General features: G+C 38.2%; 1 protein-coding gene across 1 annotated transcript in view; it reads left to right on the top strand.

The window, feature by feature from the left end:
• ANO2 (anoctamin 2) overlaps nt 1-19,622 on the top strand; it is a 506,846-nt gene that overhangs the window by 71,097 nt on the left and 416,127 nt on the right. The window lies entirely within an intron of this gene.

Genomic DNA, 19,622 nt, shown 5'->3' with positions numbered 1-19,622 from the left:
CTTCACTGTACCTAAACCTATACCAAACCTATTTTTTGCTTGCATCAAAACCTTCAGTTCCTCCTCTTGAATGTCTCTTCTTTTGAGACCATTAACACTGATTGGACTTTTCTCCCTCTCAATCTAATTGGTAGCCATGTTTTTAAAATATTTTAAATTTAACTTTTTGATTCTGAACTTAATGCCAGAAAAAAATGAACATTTCTACATACACAGACACAAATGAGAATTGCACATGAAACCACAAGTTTCTATTTCTTACCATTTTTTTTAAAGAAGTATATAATAAATTTCAAATATGACTTTTAAAGCTATGTTGTTTATCTTTGTTTATTTTTGAAATTGCTGCCATTCTCATCTGTATGTTAAAAATGTTTCAATGACCATCTTTTTTTTTGGGGGGGCATCATTATTGCTAACCCTCCCTTCTTTCTTCCCCCATACCCGAGTGAAAACAGAAATTAAAAAAAAGCCCCTGTCAAAAATAAATCATGGTCAAGTGAAACAAATTCCCAAGTTGGCCATGTCCATAAAGTATGTCTCTTTCTGAACCTTGAGCCTATCGCCTCTGTCTCAGGAAGTAGGTAATATGCTCATCATAGGTCCTCTGTAGATATATCTGGCTATTGCTTTGATCAGTTTTTAAGTATTTTAGGGTGATGATTATTGTTTTGTGTTGTTGTTGTTGTTTTTCATTGTATAAATTGTTCTCTTGGGTCTTCTCACTTTATTCTTCATCAGTTCATAATTCCCAGGATTCTTGGAAATTATTTTTTCACAATTTCTTATGGTCCAATAATATTCCATTCTATTTATATGCCAAAAATTTTTTTTCTAGCCATTACTCAATTGAGGTGCATCCCTAGGATTCCAGTTCTGTGGTGATTTTTTCTCTTTTTAAAAATTTTATTTTGTTTTTGTCAATTACATATAAGAAATGATTATTTTCAAACATTTGCTTTGAAAAATTTTGAGCTTCACATCCTCTCCTTCTCTCCCTCCCCTCTCCCTTTGAGAAGGCAAGCAATTTGATATAGATTATACACGTGAAGTTATGCAAAACATATTTCTGTATTAGCCGTTGCAAAAGAAAACACAGGCCAAGAAAGAAAAAGTGCAGCCAAAAAATGTGTTTCAATTTGCATTCAGACTCCATTAACTTTTTTTTTTTTCCTAGAGGAGGTTAGCATTTTTTTTCATGAGTCCTTCAGAATTGTCTTAGATCATTGTATTGCTGAGAATACCAGTATAATTCATTCATGGTTTATCATTGTACAATATTGTTGTTACTATGTATGATGTTTTCCTGGTTCTGCTCACTTTATTCTGTATCAGTTCATATAAAATTCTTTCTTAGCAAAAGAGATTTGCTAAGATGGCCTAGTAATATGTGGTGCTTTTTTCTTCTTCTCTTAGCTACTCTCCTTCAGACTCTGAAAAGCTGTTTTGCTTGCAATTATTATCTTTCTGGTATTCTCTTTTCTTCTAACCTCCCTTCCTTATTTTCACTTGTTTCTGATATATATATTTTACACCAAAGAGTGTGTGTGTATGTGCATGCTTTCATGTATGTTTATTCTACCTTCAAGTTCTCTGTTTTTTCATATTTAATTCCCTCAATACCCTCTGAAAACATTAAGCTTCTGAAGAAACCCATGTTTCTTTTCCCCATAAAAATGTCAGCTCTTTGTCGTGATGCAGCCCCTTCCAAGTGTTCAAATAAATTTGCTTTTCTAGATTTCTCATGACCATTGTGTTTGCAATTCACAGTTCCTACTCAGCTCTGGTCTTTTCACCATAAATGCTTGAAAAGTCCTCTATTGCATTAATATTTCTCCCCCCTCCTACTCCCACAGGATTATATTCAGCTTTTCATTTTAAGTTATTCTTGGTTGTAAACTCCTGTCTTTTGTATTTTGAAATACTGTATTCCAAGTTCTCTCCACATTTATAGTAGAAAATGCTAGGTTTTAGGTGACCCTGACTGGAGTTTCTTTGTACTTGAAATCCTTTCTGGACCCTTGCAGTAATTTTCTTCTATGATGTGGGAGTTCTGGACTTTGGCTATGACATCCCTGGGAGTTTTCATCTTGAGGTTCCTTTCAGGATTTGATTGGTGAATTCTTTTTATCTTCACTTTGGCATCTGTTTTTAATAGATCTAGGCCAATTTCATTCATGAGTTCTTAAAATGTAATGCCCAGGTTTTTGAAATATGATTTTTAAGAAATGCAATAGATTTTAAATAATCTCTCCTTGATGTATTTTCTGGGTCAATAATTTTTGATAACAGATATCTTACAGTTTTTTCTATTTTAAAAATCTTTTGATTTGTTCCAATATTTCTTTTTGTCCCATGGAATCATTGATTTCTATTTGGCTTATTACTCTGGCAAGGTTTATTACTTTCTCTTCAAAGCTATTTATTTTTTTAATTGTATCTTTATTTTTTTATTTCTTGGCATTGATTAAGTCCTTTTGGGAAATCTGTTTTTATCTTTTGAATCTCTGCTTGAAGTTGTTATGGAGATGTTCTCTTCTTCTAGGTTGTATCTTTTTGTGTCTCTGGATCTACAATCATTCGTTTTAAATTTTTTTTAAAAATTATTATTTATTTATTTTAAAAATGTTTTTCTTTTTGAATTTTGAGTTCCAGATTCTCTCCTCCCTCCCACCTTTCCCACTCACTGAGAAGGCAAACAATATAGTATCGATTATACATGTGAAATCATGAAAATCCAATTTCCATATTAGCCACATCATGATAAAAAGTAAAAAAAAAAAGCAAAGTGAGAGAACTATACTTAAATGTGCACTCAGAGTTATCAGTTCTCTCTCTTGAGGTGGATAGAATTTTTTCATCATGAATTCTTTGGAATTGTCTTGGATCATTATATTGATCAGAATAGCCAAGTCTTTCACACTTGATCATCATTTCAACATTGCTGTTACTGTGTACAATGATATTTTGGTTCTTCTTACTTCACTTTGCATGAGTTGAAATAGATTTTCCTGAAACCACTTCCCTTGCTATTTCTTATAGCACAATCGTTCTCCATCACAGTCATATGCCACAACTTGTTCAGTCATTCCCCAATTGATGGGTATCCTCTCAATTTCTAATTCTTTGCCACCACAAAAAGAGCTGCTATAAATATTTTTGTACATATAGATCTTTTCCCTTTTTCTTTCCTCTCTTAGTAGTGGTAGTAGTATTGCTGGGTCAAAGTGTGTGCACAGTTTTATAGCCTTATAGGCATAGTTCCAAATTGTTTTCTATAATGGTTGGATTAGTTCACTACTCCACCAACAATTCATTAATGTACCTGTTTTCCCCTTATTCCTTCCAGCCTTTGTCATTTCTGATAGGTGTGAGGTGATACCTCAGGGTTCTTTTAATTTGCCTTTCTCTAATTGATAGTGATTTAGAACATTATTATATGACTACAGATAGCTTTGATTTCTTCTTCTGAAAACTCCTTCTGAAAACTTCATATCCTTTGACAGTTTATCAATTGGGGAATGGATCTCATTTTAAAAAATTGACTCAGTTCCCTGTATGTTTGAGAAAAGAGGCTTTCATCAGAGAAACTTGATGTAAATTTTTTTTATATTACTTCATTTTTTATGGTACTTTCAGCAAAATGTTTCCTGGATTATCTCTTTTAATTAGATCTATTTTTGATTTTGCTTTGTCTGAGATAATGATTGCTACTTCTGCCTTCTTCTTTTTTTTAACTTTAGCTGAAGCATATTAGGTTCTGCTCCAGCCTTTTATTTTAACTCTGTGTGTGTATTTCTGTTTCAAGTATGTTCTATAAAAAAACATAGTGCTGGATTCTGGTTTCTAATACATTCTACTATCTGCTTCCATTCTATGGGTTAATTCATCCCATTTACATTCACAGTTATGATCACTAACTGTGCATTTGCCTCCATCCCTTTTTCCTGTTCATCACTCTCTTTTCATTCTGTCCCTCCTCAAAAGTCTGTCTTGCTTCTAATAATTACCTCCCCCAATCTATCCTTCCCTTTATCATCCCCCCATATCTCTTACACTCTTCCCCTCTTATCTTCCTGTTGAGTAAGATAAATTTCTATATCCAACATAGTTTGCATATATGTATATTCTTTCTTTGAGCAAATTCTGATGAGAGTGACTAATGTATTGCTTGCCACCCCTTGTTTTTCCCTCAAATATAAACACTCTTGTGTACCTTCCTTATGTGAGAAACTTTTACCTATTTTTTTATTATGATTTTAAGTCCAATAATTCTCCCTTCCCCCTTCTCCCAGTGCACCCCTCTTTCTCACCCAAATTTTTTTTGAGATCATCCTAACATAATTGACACATCTATCCCCTCTGTTTACATAGACTCCTTCTAACTGTCCTAATGGTGATAAAGTGCATAATTTTCCAGTACAGTAATGTAAACAGTTTGACTTTATAGAGTCTGTTATGATTACTCTTTCATGATTACCTTTTCATGCTTCTCTTGAGTCCTGTGTTTGGATGTCAGATTTTCTATTCAGCTCTGGTCTTTTCAACAGGAATGCTTGGAAGTCCTCTATTTCATTAAATGCCCTTTTCAATCCCGAAGGGTTATACTAAGTTTTGCTGGGTAAGTTAATCTACATTGTAATCCTAGCTTCTTAGTCCTCTGCAATATCATATTTGTACCCCTCTATTCTTTTAACATGGACACTACTAAATCTTCTGTGATCCTACCTGTGGCTCCATGACATTTGAATTGTTTCTTTCTGGCTGCTTGAAATATTTTCTCCTTGAGCTGGGAATTCTGGTTATGATATTCCTGGGGATATTCATTTTGGGATCTATTTTAGGAGGTGATTGGTAGATTCTTTAAATTTCCATTTGCCCTCTGGATCTAAGATATAAGAGCAGTTTTCCTTGACAGTTTCTTGACATATGATGTTTAAGTTACTTTTAAAATCATGGCTTGCAGGTAGTCCACTAATTCTTAAATTATCTCTTCTGGATCTATTTTCCAGGTCAATTATTTTTCCAGTAAGGCATTTCACATTTTCTTTTATTTTTCATTTGCTTGGCTTTGTTTTATTATTTTCCTGGAGCCTCATGGAGTCATTAGCTTCCACTTGCCCAATTCTAATTTTTAAGAAATTATTTTCTTTGGTGAACTTTTGTGTCTCTTTTCCCATTTGTTCACTTCTACTTTTTAAGTGTTTTTTTCTTCTGTGAATTTTTGTACTTCCTTTTCCATTTGACCTATTCTGCTTTTAAAGTTGTTCTTTGCTGCAGTGGATTTTTGTACATCTTTGACCATCAGGCCAATTCTTTTTTTCTTTTTTTCAATTCTGTTTTCTTTTAAGTTGTTATTTTTTTCCATTTTTTTTTTGGTGCTTCTTTTACCAAGCTGTTAATGCTCTTTTCATAATTTTCTTGTATCACTCTCATTTCTTAGTTTGTCTTCTACAGCTCTTATCTCTTTCTTTAGCTCCTCCAGGAATTCTTGTTGGGCTTGTGCCCAACTAGCCTTTTTTTCTTTGAGGCTTTTGTTGTAGCTGTTCTCACATTGTTTTCTTCTAAGTTTATGTCTTGGTCTTCCCTGACACCATAATGTCTTTTTTATGGTGAAGTTCTTTTTTTGTTGTTTGCTCATTTCCTCAGCCTGTTTCTTGACTTTGAACTTTATGTTAAAGTTGTACTCTGCTCACCTGGGAGTGGGGAGGCACTGCCCCAAGCTTCAGGTTTTTTTCATGCTACTATTTTCAGAGCTAGTTCTGGGGGTCTGAAAGTTTTCAGTGTTTCCAAGATGGGTTATACTGGAAGAGGTGTGGTCATTGCTCTCCTGCTCTGTACTCTGGTCTTTATCCAAGAAGATCCCTGTTCCCCTGCAGCCACAAGCACTAGCACTCCTCTTGGCTCTGGAACTGTGATGAAGGCCCCTTCTCCCTTGTAACCAATCACAGGTACTCCTCTCTGCTCTGGAACTGTGACCCAGAACTGCTTTTGGGTAATAGAATTGCAATCAGCACCAGCTGCACCCTGTACCAGCAAAGGGTCCCTTATAGTCTCTTTCTGGCCAGTTATCAACCCATTTACCATCTCTGGGCTGAGAGCTCCCAAAGCTGCTACTGATGCTGTCACAGCCACTTCCAAAGCCCATCACTGGTGCTCCTGCTGCTTTCCAGGTCTGCTTCCACCCCAGTATTGCAGACCTCTTCTGAGGATCTCTTAAGTTTCCTTAGACTGGAAAAATGTCTTCTGATATTCTGTTCATTCTGCCACTCCAAAATTTGAGTTGAGAGGTTGTTTTAAAGTTGTTTGGAGGGGAATGTTGGGAAAGTTCTTCTGAGTCTGCCATCTTGGCTCTTCCCTCTTACAATCATTCTTTACAATGCTTATTATTTTCTTTGGTTTACTCTTCTCTCAGGCCATGCTTCCTGAATTGGGAATCTGTGTCATAACTAGGCGTAGCTCCTGGTCTTGACCTGGGTCACTTGAGTTCTTTTGCTGACCACTATTTCTTGAGGTTAGGGCTAGGCTCTACTGGATCTTTGAGGTTCAAACTAACGAATCTTTTTTTTTTTTACCTGATTATGTATATTTATTACAAGAGCTCTTTCACTTTTTTTCCTCCCCCTTTTGGGGCAAGGAAAGGAGGTAAGGATAAGGTGGGAAAGAAAGGAAGGAAGGGAGAAAGAAAGAAAGAAAGGAAGGAAGGAAGGAAGGAAGGAAGGAAGGAAGGAAGGAAGGAAGGAAGGAAGAAAGAAAGAAAGAAAGAAAGAAAGAAAGAAAGAAGGAAGGAAGGAAGGAAGGAAGAAATCAGGCAAATCATTAAATCTTCAAGTGCCTTTATGACATCTTAGTATAGAGTCCTAGGGACTTTAGAACCCTGGGACATCTCAGTTTGATTGCTGCCATGCCTGCCCTGGTCATTGCCTCTGTGGGATGTCTTTTAAACCCTACGTGATATATATGTCTCTGATTGGTTTCTGTTAGTTCTAAGAGGTTCCAGCTTGTTTGCCTATGCCTGCATGCATTTTGCTATTGGCACTTTTCCTATTGCTTCCTATGGGCTTCTGGCTGAGTTTTTGTGCATTTCTAGGGGTGGGCAGAACCACTTACTATGGTTTGCCATTGAGTTATTTGGATGATTTTTTTTTGGCTTGGAACAATTTTTTACATTTTTACTGGAACAGATATGGGAGAGATGATCTGCCTGCCTCTGTGTGGGCAGCCACATTGGCCAGAAAACAGTTGGTCATTTTATCTCTACACTGTCCTCTCATCTACAATTTTCTCTTTAGGAAAAGAGGTCCTGGGAAGGCAAGATAGTAATGTTTTATGTAATATATGATTCTCAGCATAGAAAATAGGGATTCTCAACCTGAAAGAGTTGCTTTAATTTCTTCTAGCTCTAATAGTACCATGAGGGGCTGGTTTTTCCTATAGTCTGCTTTTATGGAAATTTTTTTTCTTAGGAAGAGAGTACTGGGCAAGGGGTGATATGGATGTTTCATGTAAAATGTAGCCATGAGGACCATAAGTAGGGATTCTCCTCAATATTGAGTTCCAGTAGCTTCTTCTGGGTCTAGTAGTAGTATCAACACACACAAGGCAAGTGCTCACACAGATGTCAGAAGAAGAGATACAAGGACACTTTCAGTTGTGAGACATGGGGGATACTGGCACAGAACTGCCCAGCATAGTATGCCCATATCAAAGGAGGCACTGTGCTCCATGAGCAAAGCAGTATTGCTGTAGCTCAAAAGAAATGTGAGATGCACAAATAAAGAGACATCTCCACTCCAGATGTTCATATGGACTATCAAGGTCCAACCTTGCCAAATTGGTTCCAATGGCAAGTTTCTCCTCAGGAGGGAAAAGCTAGGAGGGGAAGATATGTCTATTTTATTTTATTTTATTTATGTTAATATGTGGCCAAGAATCATCTTGTTAACTCTAGTGGTGTCACAAAGAACTAGTTTTGCTATAGCCTATTCCAAAGGCAGGTTTCTTCTCAGGATGGGAGGGCACAAGAAGGGAAGATACGAATGCTTCATATAATGTATGATCATGAGTCCCTGGAAGAAGTAGGAATTCTCAGCCAGAACTCTAGCTTCTTCTGGGTCTAGCAGTTGTATCATCAGGGGCTAACCTTGCCATAATCTTAATGGAGGAAGAGATAGATATTTTCATATAAGTCTTAGCCTGGTCTGGCCACTGACAGTACCCCCATTGGGTCACTCTAGTCAAAGTTGTCTTCTAGGAAAGATTTCTTACAGATGGACCACAGAATCTTTTACTTCCTACATTGATAGGGTCAAGAGTTGCCATGAAAATGGCCCGGCTCTCTAGTGCTCTTGAGGAACGCTTTCTCTAAGGATGGAAGGGTTAGGAAGAGAACTTTTTTTGAGGAAGGATATTCCTTTGAGAAAGGAACTATCCTTTGAGAAGGTTAAGAAGGTTGAAACACTTTTCAAGCCTGCAGATTCCACTGATTCTTAAATGGTCTTGGGCTACAAAGCTTTCAGCTACAGTTGCCTCAGAAGAGGATCTTATCCATCCCAAAGATTTCCTCTGATGCCTTGGCAGGCTGTTCTGTTAGACCTAGTCAAATGCAGTGGCCACAGATGACTGCTTCTTAGACTGTAAGAGTAAGAAAACAGTGGATCTTTCTGGGCTGTGGGATCTGCTGTTGGATAGATGGAGGCATGAAGGGTCTGAGCAGTCTATACTGGGCCGAACTGGCTAAAATTGGGCTGTCAGTGCAGCCTTAGAGGCCTGAGGATAGGGAACAGAAATATGGACAGATGGGCTGGTGGGTAGTTCCCAAGAGCTCCAGGGAGTCCTGGCATCCCAAGAAGATCCAAGGGCCCAGCCAGCCTCCATGACTCTTAGAAGAAATCCTCCACCCCCATCATTAGCCTCCTCTTATCAACTGTTTTTTTTTCTCAGCTGCCCACAAACATGTCCAAGTCTCCTCCATCTTTAAACACAGTCACACACACCCCACTTTACTAGACTCTACCATCCTCTCAAGCTATTGTTCTACATATTTTTTCCATTTCTAAGTCAAGTTCCTTAAAAAGCTATATACATCTTGCTGTCTCCGATTCTGGTCTTCTCATACTTGTCAGCTATTTGCAGTCTGGCTTATGACCTCATCATTCAATTGAAGCTGTACTCTCCAAAGTTACTCTTAATTGCCAAATCTGATAGTTTTTTCTCAGTCCTTTTCTTTTAAAAAAATCTGCTGCATTTGACACAGTTGACCACCTTCTCTTGGAAACTTTCTCCTCTCTGGGTTTGTATGATACTACTTTTTTCTTTTTCTCTTTGCATCTGCTTCTCAGGTAGACATCTCAGTCTCCTTTACTGGCTCATGCTTCGTATCACACTCCTTAAGGGTGGCTATTCTCAGATTCAGTCCTAGGTTCTCTTTTCTTCTTCCCCTAGTCTATCTTACTTGGTGACCTCATGATCTCCTGGTGGATTAATTATCATTTCTGTGCAGATGACTTGATGATCTCTATGTCCAATTTCAGTCTACCTTCCCCTCCCCTCCCAATTCCATATAACCATCTATTGGACAGTTTACCCCTTAAAGAGGTTGGATATCTAAGAAAGGGAAATAGTGATTTCAAAAAGTCAGCCTGGCTTTATCAAGAACAAATTATGCCTCAGACTAACCTCATTTCGTACCTACATTTTAGGAAAGCTCTTGATAAAATATCTTGTACTATTCTTGTAGAGAAGATGGAGCGATATGGAGTAAAAGATAGTATAGTTGGATGGATTCCAAATTTTTTGGGTGGCTGGACTAAGGCATCTGTGCTTGTCCTTGTGATGTTTAACACTTTTTTTTTTGCCCACAAAACCTGTCATTTTTATTCTCCTCTGTCCTCCAGTCCCCATATTTTTGGCATCGTAATAGTAGGATCTTATAGCAAACAAACAATAAACATTAAGCACCTACTATGTGCCAGGCATTGTGCTAATACCAGTACTTCCATTCCAGGACTAGCCTAACCAATACAGTGTCTTAATCAGCTAACCAATAAATATTCTGCACTGTGCTAGGTGCTGTGAGAGTATTTTTTTAAAAAAATTCAGAGTTCATGAACTGAAGAAGTTTCCAATCTAGTTGGAGAGATTAGACATATGCACAGGAAAAGATACCAATGATACAAGGCAATACCATTTATATTAGATGCCAAATAAATGGTACAGACAATAAATGCTAAAGGAATTCAAAGGAGAGGGAGATAGGTTTGACTGGTCAGGACAGGCTTCATGGAGAGGGTGGTATTTGAGTTGGACCTTAATGATTGATAATCTTAGGAATTCACGAAAATATTTTATTCTTTCTGTCCTCTCTGTCTTATTCCTTACTGCCCTCCCCATTGCTAGAGCCTTTTAAACTTTCATCTATTTTTTGTCCATCATTGCCCTCAGTTCTACCCTGTTCTTTTCCAGTTTCCCCTTCCCCTCCAGTGTCTATGTTTCTGATTATTTTTCCCCAGATAGAGTTGCTTGCATTTTTCCACATTGAATCTCATTTTGTTATTTCCTGTCCCATATTTTTGAAAGTCCCTAAGGCTCCTTCTCATTTATTTCCCCATCCTCTCTGGTGCTGTTTGCAACACCGCCCAGTTTGTTATCATCTGCAGATTTAATTAGTATTCTTGTTGACCACCCCCTCTTCCAGACGGCTGAAGGCAGCCTGAGGGGAGGGACCACAGTCCCAAGGCCAGAGAGGGGAGAGGTGTGTTTAAGGGTGAATTCAACAGGCAGATCTTGGAGAAACAGGATGAAATTGTAGAAAGGAATGTTTTGGCTGAAGAGGGGGAGGTTGTTCCAAATTAAGCTTTGTCTTCATCTGCTGGAAGAAATGCCCCCTGAGTGAGGAAGAGGAAGACTTTTTCTGAGAAAGATGGTAATAATAATCACCCTGAAGTCATACTTCTCAGGCCAGAAGGGATTAGCAGCAACCACCTAATCCATTCCCCTGCCTCTGAGCAAATCTTTACTTAAACTATATTGGACTGATTATTTTTTCCGTCTCAAGCTTCTGCAGATAGTTTCAGTATTTGTCACTTTTATTTAGTCCACAAGCCATAGTCCCCCAAGCATCACAGTGATAGGATCTATGTCAAGTAGGATCAGATCACAGGATATTTTAAAAAATTTCTTGTTAAAATCTTTTATGTTCACAGCCTGATTTCCTCATTCTTAGCTTGTTTCTTCAGAGTTGTCTTGAAGGTTTTTGGCCGTGTCAGTTACAGACATCACAGTATTTAGAACTAGAAGTGACCACGGAGAGGCAGTATGAGATAGTAAATAGAGTGCTAGATTGGGAGTCAGAAAGACCTTGATCGAAATCTCATCTCCAAAATGAGGGGTATAAGCAGGTGAGTAGGTCACAAGACCTTGCTGAGCCTTTCCTTTCCTCAGTTAATCAAATGGGGATAATAATAAATGCAGTATTATTATACAAGGCCATCATAAAGCTCAAATGAGCTAACATGAAAAGCACTTCGTAAACCTTAAAACACTTCATAAATGTTAGTTTACAAATATTAAGGACTATCTAGTGTAACCCCTTCATTTCATAGATGAGGGAATTGAGGTTTAGGCAGATTAATTGATATACTCAAGGTCACATGGTGAGTAGCAGATCCAGGTCATGCAGCTCCCAGTGAAATCCTCTTTCCACTATCTTCTTGGTGTCCCACAAGTCTGAGTGAAGTTTGAAGCTTTAAGCTTCAAAGGCAGAAAGATTCTACAGTTTTATTATGCTGCAGTTTGAATGCCTCCACATGTTAGTTAGTGGTGATATGGATACTGAAGGTCCCTGGATTACAGAATTTTTGTTTCCCCATTTGGTGAGTCTGTGCCAGGAAAAGTCAAGCCTCTGAATTTAAGGATCTTTCTCCTTGTACTCCAGAAGATACAAAGTGCACTGATTCATAGTCCTGGAGGATTGTACCTTCATTTCATCTGTCCTTAGTTCAAATTGTTGCAAACCTGAGGGATCCCTTCCTCCCCTTCTCCAGTTTCTAACCTCAAAATGAGAAGTCAGAAAGGAGTACTACCAGTTTTGGTATCTGCCCCTTGATGAAAGGAGACTACAAGGATCTGAGCTTGTCCCTGTCCTGTTTAACATTTTTACCAGTGACTTGGGTAAAGTCCTAGATGTCTAGTCATCAGATTTGCAGTTGATACAAAGTTGGAAGGCATAGCTAAGCTGGATGATGGCAGCAGGGTCCAAAGAATACTAACCGGCTGCATTGGGCAGAATCAAATAAGAAGTTTAATAAGGATAAATGTAAAGTCTTGCACGTAGGTACAAAAAATCAATTTTGTAGACGTAAGATGGATGAGGCATCGACAAAGAGTATTTGTTCTGAAAGGATCTAAGGGTTTTCATGGACTATAAGTTCAGTAAGTCAGGGGGAAGGAGTGATGTGGCAGCCAAAAAAAGCTAATTTAGTCTTAAACTGTATGAGGTAAGGCATAGCTTCTAGGAACAGGGAGGTGTTAATCCCACTTCACTCTGCCCTTGACCTTATCTGGACACTGTGGTTTAAGATTGAGAGTTAATTAAGTTTAATTATAATTAATTAAGATTGAGAATTAATTAAGATTAGAAGAGGGCAACCAGATTGGTGAAGGGCCTTGAGTTCATGACATGTGAGGATGAGTTGAAAACTGGAAGAAGAGAGGTTCGGGAGAGATATCATAACCACATTCAAGTACATTGAAGTTGATTCCATGTGTAGGAGGTGGTAGACTTGCTGATTTGATCCATGCAAAATCTTGCATGAATTTATGTTTGCAGTCTGATTTCATTTAGTCTCAGTTTAGTTGAAGGTAGTGGTAAATGGCAGCAAGAAGACGGTGATTTTTATAACTTTTGTTCAGTTTAATCTTTGAGTGTGGGCGACATTTGGTTTATAATGGGAGAAATTCACAGCATCATGGAGTTAGAGGTGGAAAGGACTTTTGATTTAATCCATAGCTCTCATTTTACTAATGGAGAAATGAGGCTCATAGATGTTAAATAACTGAAGAGCCAGGATTCGAATCCAGGCCCTTCCACTCCAAATTTAGCAACTTTTTTTTTTCCTGCTAAGCCACACTGGTTTCCAGGAGGATTTTAAGAAAGGCAAGAGGGAATTACAGAATCACAGAATTTTAGATGGAAAAGATTCTTGGAGATACTGAGAAAAAGAAAATGTGAGAACAGTGTTCAAGGAGATAAAATCCAATCAATAGTAAGCCCTTGAGAGTTCTTATCCCGACTCAAGAGTTTGTAGAGCACTTTGGATATCTCCTTTGCCCCCTTTACATTCTTCCTTGTGTCATACCCATTTCTGTATTTCTCTTTATCTGCCTATTAGAATATAAACTCCATGAGGGCAGGCACTGGGGTAATTTTTCATTTTTGTATCCACAGTACCTAACAAAGAGTTTTGTGGTGCTAGGTCCTTAATGCCTGTTGAATTGAACTGAATTTTCTCTGTGTGTTGCCTTACTCAGAGTCAATAAAGAAAGGAATTAAACAATGATGCCATACTATCCTAGCTGGAGGCTATATGGTTATTGAATTTGAGGTTATTCATGGTTGATTATATTTTATTGTAGTTATTTACCACCCAAGAAGGATGTCTAACTCTGCCACTCTCAATTTCCCTTTCCATTAGGCTTGATGTTAAAATGATGTCAGGATTCTGGTGGGGGGTGATTTACACCATGAACATCTCTGAAAGTTAGGATTCCTTGGAATCTGACTCCATTAGCTGTACGTATAATGTCCAACATACATTTCTGTTGTGACAACTATTAACAAAACACATGATTTTAGAATTAACATGAACACAAATATCATGCGCAATATTTCCAAATGCTCATTCAGCCTTTGTTTGAAGACATTCGTGCTTCACTTCTTATTCAGCCATCTACCGGGAAACCAGAGCTTACATAGGCATCTTGCCATCTGCCCTGCTGCTGTTCCTTCTTTTTCCCCCTACCTAGAACAGCAAGCTTCCAGACTGGAGTGGCAGAACTTATTTCCCAGCCCTCTATTCCTCACTAATCCACTCATAGCTTAGCTACTCTGCTCTAAGCCTGAACTGTCCTAATTGGCCGATGAGTAAATGAAAATTCACCTAACATACTATATGTAACTGGCCTCATACCTGCTTCACTTTGCATCCAGCCACCCACCAGGAATGCAAGGCTTACCTGGCCATTTTGCCACCTGCCCTGCTGCCACCCTCCAAGTCCCCTTCCTTCCTCTTGCCCTTCCTCTGGGAATAGTAATCAGATCAATAGTAACATTGCTACTAGAAAAGGGTATGGCAGCTGAGTGCTCTATGGTTATGCTCACCACTCCCATGGGTCTTTAGACCAAACTCCCTTCCTTGTATTCCATTAATTAAAAAAAAAAAGCTTTTTTGAGGACAGGCACTACTTCACTTTTTGCGTTTGTATCTCTAGTACTTATCATGTAGTGGGTGCTTACCAAATGCTTATTCATTCATTTCATCTGTACAATGCGGGAGAACCAACTGACCACTGAGACAGCCCGTTCCACTTTGGAATGGTTTTGAGGAAGTTTTTCTTGACATCAAGTTTAGATTTCCCTTTTCGTACCTTCTCTCCATTGTTCCTAATTCTACCCTATGGGACTAAACTTCTCCTGCTTGATAGTTCTTGAAATACTCATAGACAGCTGTCAGGTTCCCCCTAAGTCTTCTTTTCCCCAGGTTAAACATCCCTAGTTCCTTCAGTTGCCCCTCATACAGTATAATCTCTGGACCTTCTCTATTCTGATTGACATCTCTGGCTTCTCTTTAGTTTATCAATGTCCTTATTAACATGAAGTGCCCAGAACATTTCACTCATGGCAGCATGTAGTGGGATTTTCACCTCCCTGATTCTGGACATTAGGAATCTTTTAAAGCAGCTTAAGGTAACACTAAATTTTGAGGAGCTGCAAATTCACTATCAGCTGTTCACTTCAGCAGCCCCTGTATCCAGGACCTACAGTTTGGGGAATTTCTGATGTTCTTCCTGGTGGTAGAAACAGCCTATTTCATGTTGTCAACTGCTGCTGATAGCATTACTGCAGCCCCTCAGTCATCACTCATTCATAATTTCTGTTGCTCTTAGAAGAGTCATTGTTTCATGGAGTCCTTATATTCTTAGATTCCAGATGTTAGATTGGATTGGAAGTGGTATTCATACCATTAGAACAATCCAACTATAAGAAATTGTCAACATATTTCTTAGAGTATTTTCTGAGGAATTGGATTGGAAAGTGGAGAGTCTAGCCATTGCACAAATTGGGCCCACTGGGTGGTGCAGTGGATGGAGTGCTGGGCCTGGAGTCAGGAAGACCTGAGTTCAAATTCAGCCTCAGATACTTACTAGATGCATAATCCTAGGCAAGTCATTTAGCCCTGTTTGCTTCACTTTTCTCATCTATAAAATGATTGGAGAAGGAAATGGCCAATATATTTGCCAAGAAAACTCCCAAATGGGGTCATGTAGAGTCAGATAAGATTGAAAGGACTGAACGACAATTAAGCACAGCACTTGGCCTACAGTAAGTGTTTAATAAGTGCCCCTTATCTTGTTTATTTATTCATACTTCAGGAATCTAAGTGAAATACAAAAAATGGAAATATGGAATTAGAACTTCAAGGATCACTTTCTATCACATCACCACATTCTGTTCATTTCTACTCCACCCAAATTAAAAAGGTAATGGCTTCAGATCTAGCATAGAGTGCCTTGCATACAGTGGGCACCTAATAAGTATTTGTTGACAAATGGATATCATATCTTCCATCACTTTTTTTCTTTTGAGAAAAGGTAAATGTCACTGAGCTTCTTTGCATATACTGGAAAAATTTTGTGATGTTGAACTTATATACATGAACATGTTTTCTGGAATCTTGAGGAGTTTTTAAACTTCTGTGTCTATACCAGTAATAATTGACATGAATCTCATGCTGTATTTTATAAAGCACTTGTATTCTTGTTGTTGTTGTTTTCAGTTGTGCCCAACTATGCATGATATCATTGGGAGTTTTCTTGGCAAAGACACTTGGCAAAGAAGATGAGTCCAAGCTGAGCACTCTATCCACTACACCATCTAGCTTACCTTTCTATCCATTAAGCCTTTTGATCCTTATCACACTGCCTTAGGGAATAAATATTGTAGTGTTATCATCTACATCTTATGATAGGAGACTTGCCCAAAACAAAACAGCTAATCAGTAGAAGGGCAGGGATTCCAGTTCAGGTTTTCATAATAAATCCAGTGCTCTTTCTACTATGCCACAGCTGCTTCTTGAAGAAACATTGAGAAAAACAAAAACAACTCGGCTTTAAAATTCTTTAAAAGCATAGAAGCAGTCATGCCCCAGAACATCTTATTCCTACATCTTTTCAGTGGTTTCTTCTTTTCAAATTGGTGAGGTCTGGCTTTTGATTAAAAAAATATTTTTTGTGATCTTTGCCCAGTTTCAGCTTGGTAATAACCACCTTTTTATGGTGAATGCCCACGTGGACAATTACATCCTTACTTTTCCATGCTGCACAAAGTTGACATAGAAGACATTTCTTTCTGTAAATCTGGCTTCTATTCACAATGTTTTGGATGTTGGGGTGCCCCCAACCACCTGAACCTCATTATCCTTCTTGATGTGTACGGGGCAGCCATTTATGCTTTAGTCCCTTGGAAAATGGGGAAGACACATTGTGGGATGGTAAACTAAAACTCCTCTTGTATTTCTTGCTGTGGCCAGAAGTTCCAAAGGGATTGAACTGCATTGTGTTGATTGTGGGGGGTGGGGCAGGGAGAGGGTGACTCTTGAAATGAAACTGCCCCAGATCATTACTTTTTATGCTTCACCTAGGGAGCTATTCTTAGTTGCAAAATGCTGGATGACCCTGAAGCAACATTTAAGGCAATATCTCTCAAGCACAGTATTACCAACAAAATAAAGCTATGGGCAAAATGACAAAGAACTTGTCATCATTTCCTTGGATATCCAAAAATTCCACAGCCATACCTCTTGTGGGATTCTTTTCTAAGTAAAAATCTAAAGTTAATTATGTCAACATGTAAGCAGTATGACATTCTCCCGTATAACACTTATGACCTAGAAGAGCAATGTTGAATATTGAACACCATAAGTCACCTGCTACTTCAGGTCCCAGTTTTTGTTCTACTTCTGCTGGAAATTCTTAAATTAGATCTTCTTGCTCCCTTTAGGCTAACCGCATCACATCACTAACTTAGTGAGATCATAGATCTCTACCTTGAACAGGATGTGGAGAGACCATCAACATGAATTATCTACTAGTGAAACATGTCTTCTGAAGGGAAGTTGCATTATTCCAGATGTTAATCTCATGTTATTTTGGCTAATTACATGTGCAAATCTGGTAATTGTTCACATGAAATTATTGTTTAGAAGTTCCATTTGGTGGCCTGGAAGTGATTCTGTTATTCAAAAGATTGTAAGGAAAGTAATTCCTGCTAAATTACTGTGTATAACCTGCCAAAGGCAATTATATTTTTCTCCAGGAGGTGACAAGGAAGGCCTGGCCCAGACTACTCAATGGCTTTATGGTATCATTTCAAGGGAACAATTTCTTAATTATTGTAGTCTTCCTTTGAAACTGGCTTGAACTACTCTTAAATCCATTAATTTTTTTTTTGTAATTTTGTAATTGTAATTTTTTGTTATTGCTTACAAAACCATGGGTCTCTACTACATGAGCTTGTTTTTTTTTTTTAGTTCATTTTCACAAGAATTATAGCTAAGTGCCAGTTATTTACAACACAAAGATTGTTAGACACTGTGGTTTTGGAAGATAGACCTTCATTTGCCTCAGATGAACTAGAATTTATGTGCTGGAACTCGATGTGAGTTTTCACCACTGTGCTTTGTCAACCTCAATATAAAGCTTAGACTGAAAGGCTGTTGCAGTCTGTCTGAGGCACATTCTTGGAAGAAATGGGTCAACAAAACCCCATTCAACTTGTATTCTACAGCAAGAGTTAGTGAGATCTGAAGTATTCTGAAGTATTACTAATAAGTTGTTATCTCCCATCTTTGTTAGAAACTATGCAACTGGACCTAGGTGAGTTCTTTAGATTTAATTTAGAGGACCTGTGTCACACATGTTGATCAGTTTCAAATATATTCCTCTTTCTATGACTTGACAACAGCTGAACCACCAGAACTTTCCTCTGCTGGAGTCTTCTGGCATTGATTACAGGGCTACATCTCTGAAAGATTCACTCACTATATCCCCAAAGTGAAGGAAACAAAAATTCTTCCCAGACTGTCTTAACTCCCAAATGTAATTCACGTGTTATTTACATGTTGTATTTCTATTTCCAACCTGCTCTCCCTCTTTCTCCCTCTCACCCATTCCCCCCCCCCACCCGATAAGAAAAAGCATATAAGTTCCTTGAGGGAAGGGGCTGTTTTTCATTTTTTGTCTTTTTATCTCTAACTCTTAGCACCTTGCCTTACACATAGTAGGCACTTAATAAATGCTTGTTGGATTTAATTAGATTATATACCTACTAGCCTAATACCAAAATAGCCTCATCAAAAAACACACAATTGCTTGTTAAAGGATTTATATTAGGTAAAGATAGGGTGAAAGTGAAAGGAAAGAGGTACTACTGTGTATGACAGGGCTTGCTGTGTTACAGTGTGAGGTTTCATTCCCTTTGGGTTTTGTAAGCATGTTTTTTTTTTTCTTTTTAACCTTTTGAATTCTTGTAGTTGCGTGCTGCAGTGACTTATGGAGAAGTGTTTGAGTTGATAACGTTTGGTCATTGTTGAAGACCTCTTCATATACAGATTTACTTCAGACTTATTTCATTACTTCAAAAAGCTTTACTTTGTATCCTCATCATGATATAGAAGTTCTCAGAGGCTGTGCTAACAGTATCTAAGTTCTGGCAAGTACAACTTTGAGGGTTCATATGGATCTTACGTGGCTTGTCAAATGATGCCTAAGCAAATTTTCACTGGAAGATATAGCACCTGATGATGCTTTTGTTGGCATGGTTACTTACATCCACTAAGGGGTAGAGGAGTTATAATGGACTTTGGTGCAAGGGTGGCCCCCTTGATGAAATCATAGATGCAGGCTTATATGCATTTTAATTTCAACCAAATTAAATGCATTTTGACAGAGGAAGAATGAAAATGTTCTTTGTTATGTAACCCTATGACCCAGAAGTGAAGCCCTGGGTTTCTATGGACTTGAGTCAATTTTGGAGGAAGGCAGGGGGACTTCTAAATGAATCTCTTTATTTGGCTCATTTTTGCCTTTAGTTTCTCATGGGATGGAATGGGTCGCTTTGGGATGTGGTAGATGAGTTCTCATTCTCTGGAAACTTTCAAGTGGAGGCTGGCTGTATTGTAAAGGGGATTCCTCTTCAGGAACAGGTCACACAGGATGACCTTCGATATCTCTTCTTGTTTTCACCATGGTTCAAATCCTGGCTTTTTTTACATGCACTTACTTGCCTGTGTGACCCTAAACTACTCTTTGAATGTCTCTTAGTTTCTCTTTCCTAATCTGCAAAA

The sequence above is a fragment of the Phascolarctos cinereus genome, unplaced genomic scaffold (genome assembly GCF_003287225.1).
Source record: "Phascolarctos cinereus isolate Bilbo 61053 unplaced genomic scaffold, phaCin_HiC Scaffold_1;HRSCAF=81, whole genome shotgun sequence".
Taxonomy (NCBI): Eukaryota; Metazoa; Chordata; class Mammalia; order Diprotodontia; family Phascolarctidae; genus Phascolarctos; species Phascolarctos cinereus.
Note: the sequence above shows the minus strand (reverse complement) of the source record. Positions and strands in the feature narration are given on the sequence as shown.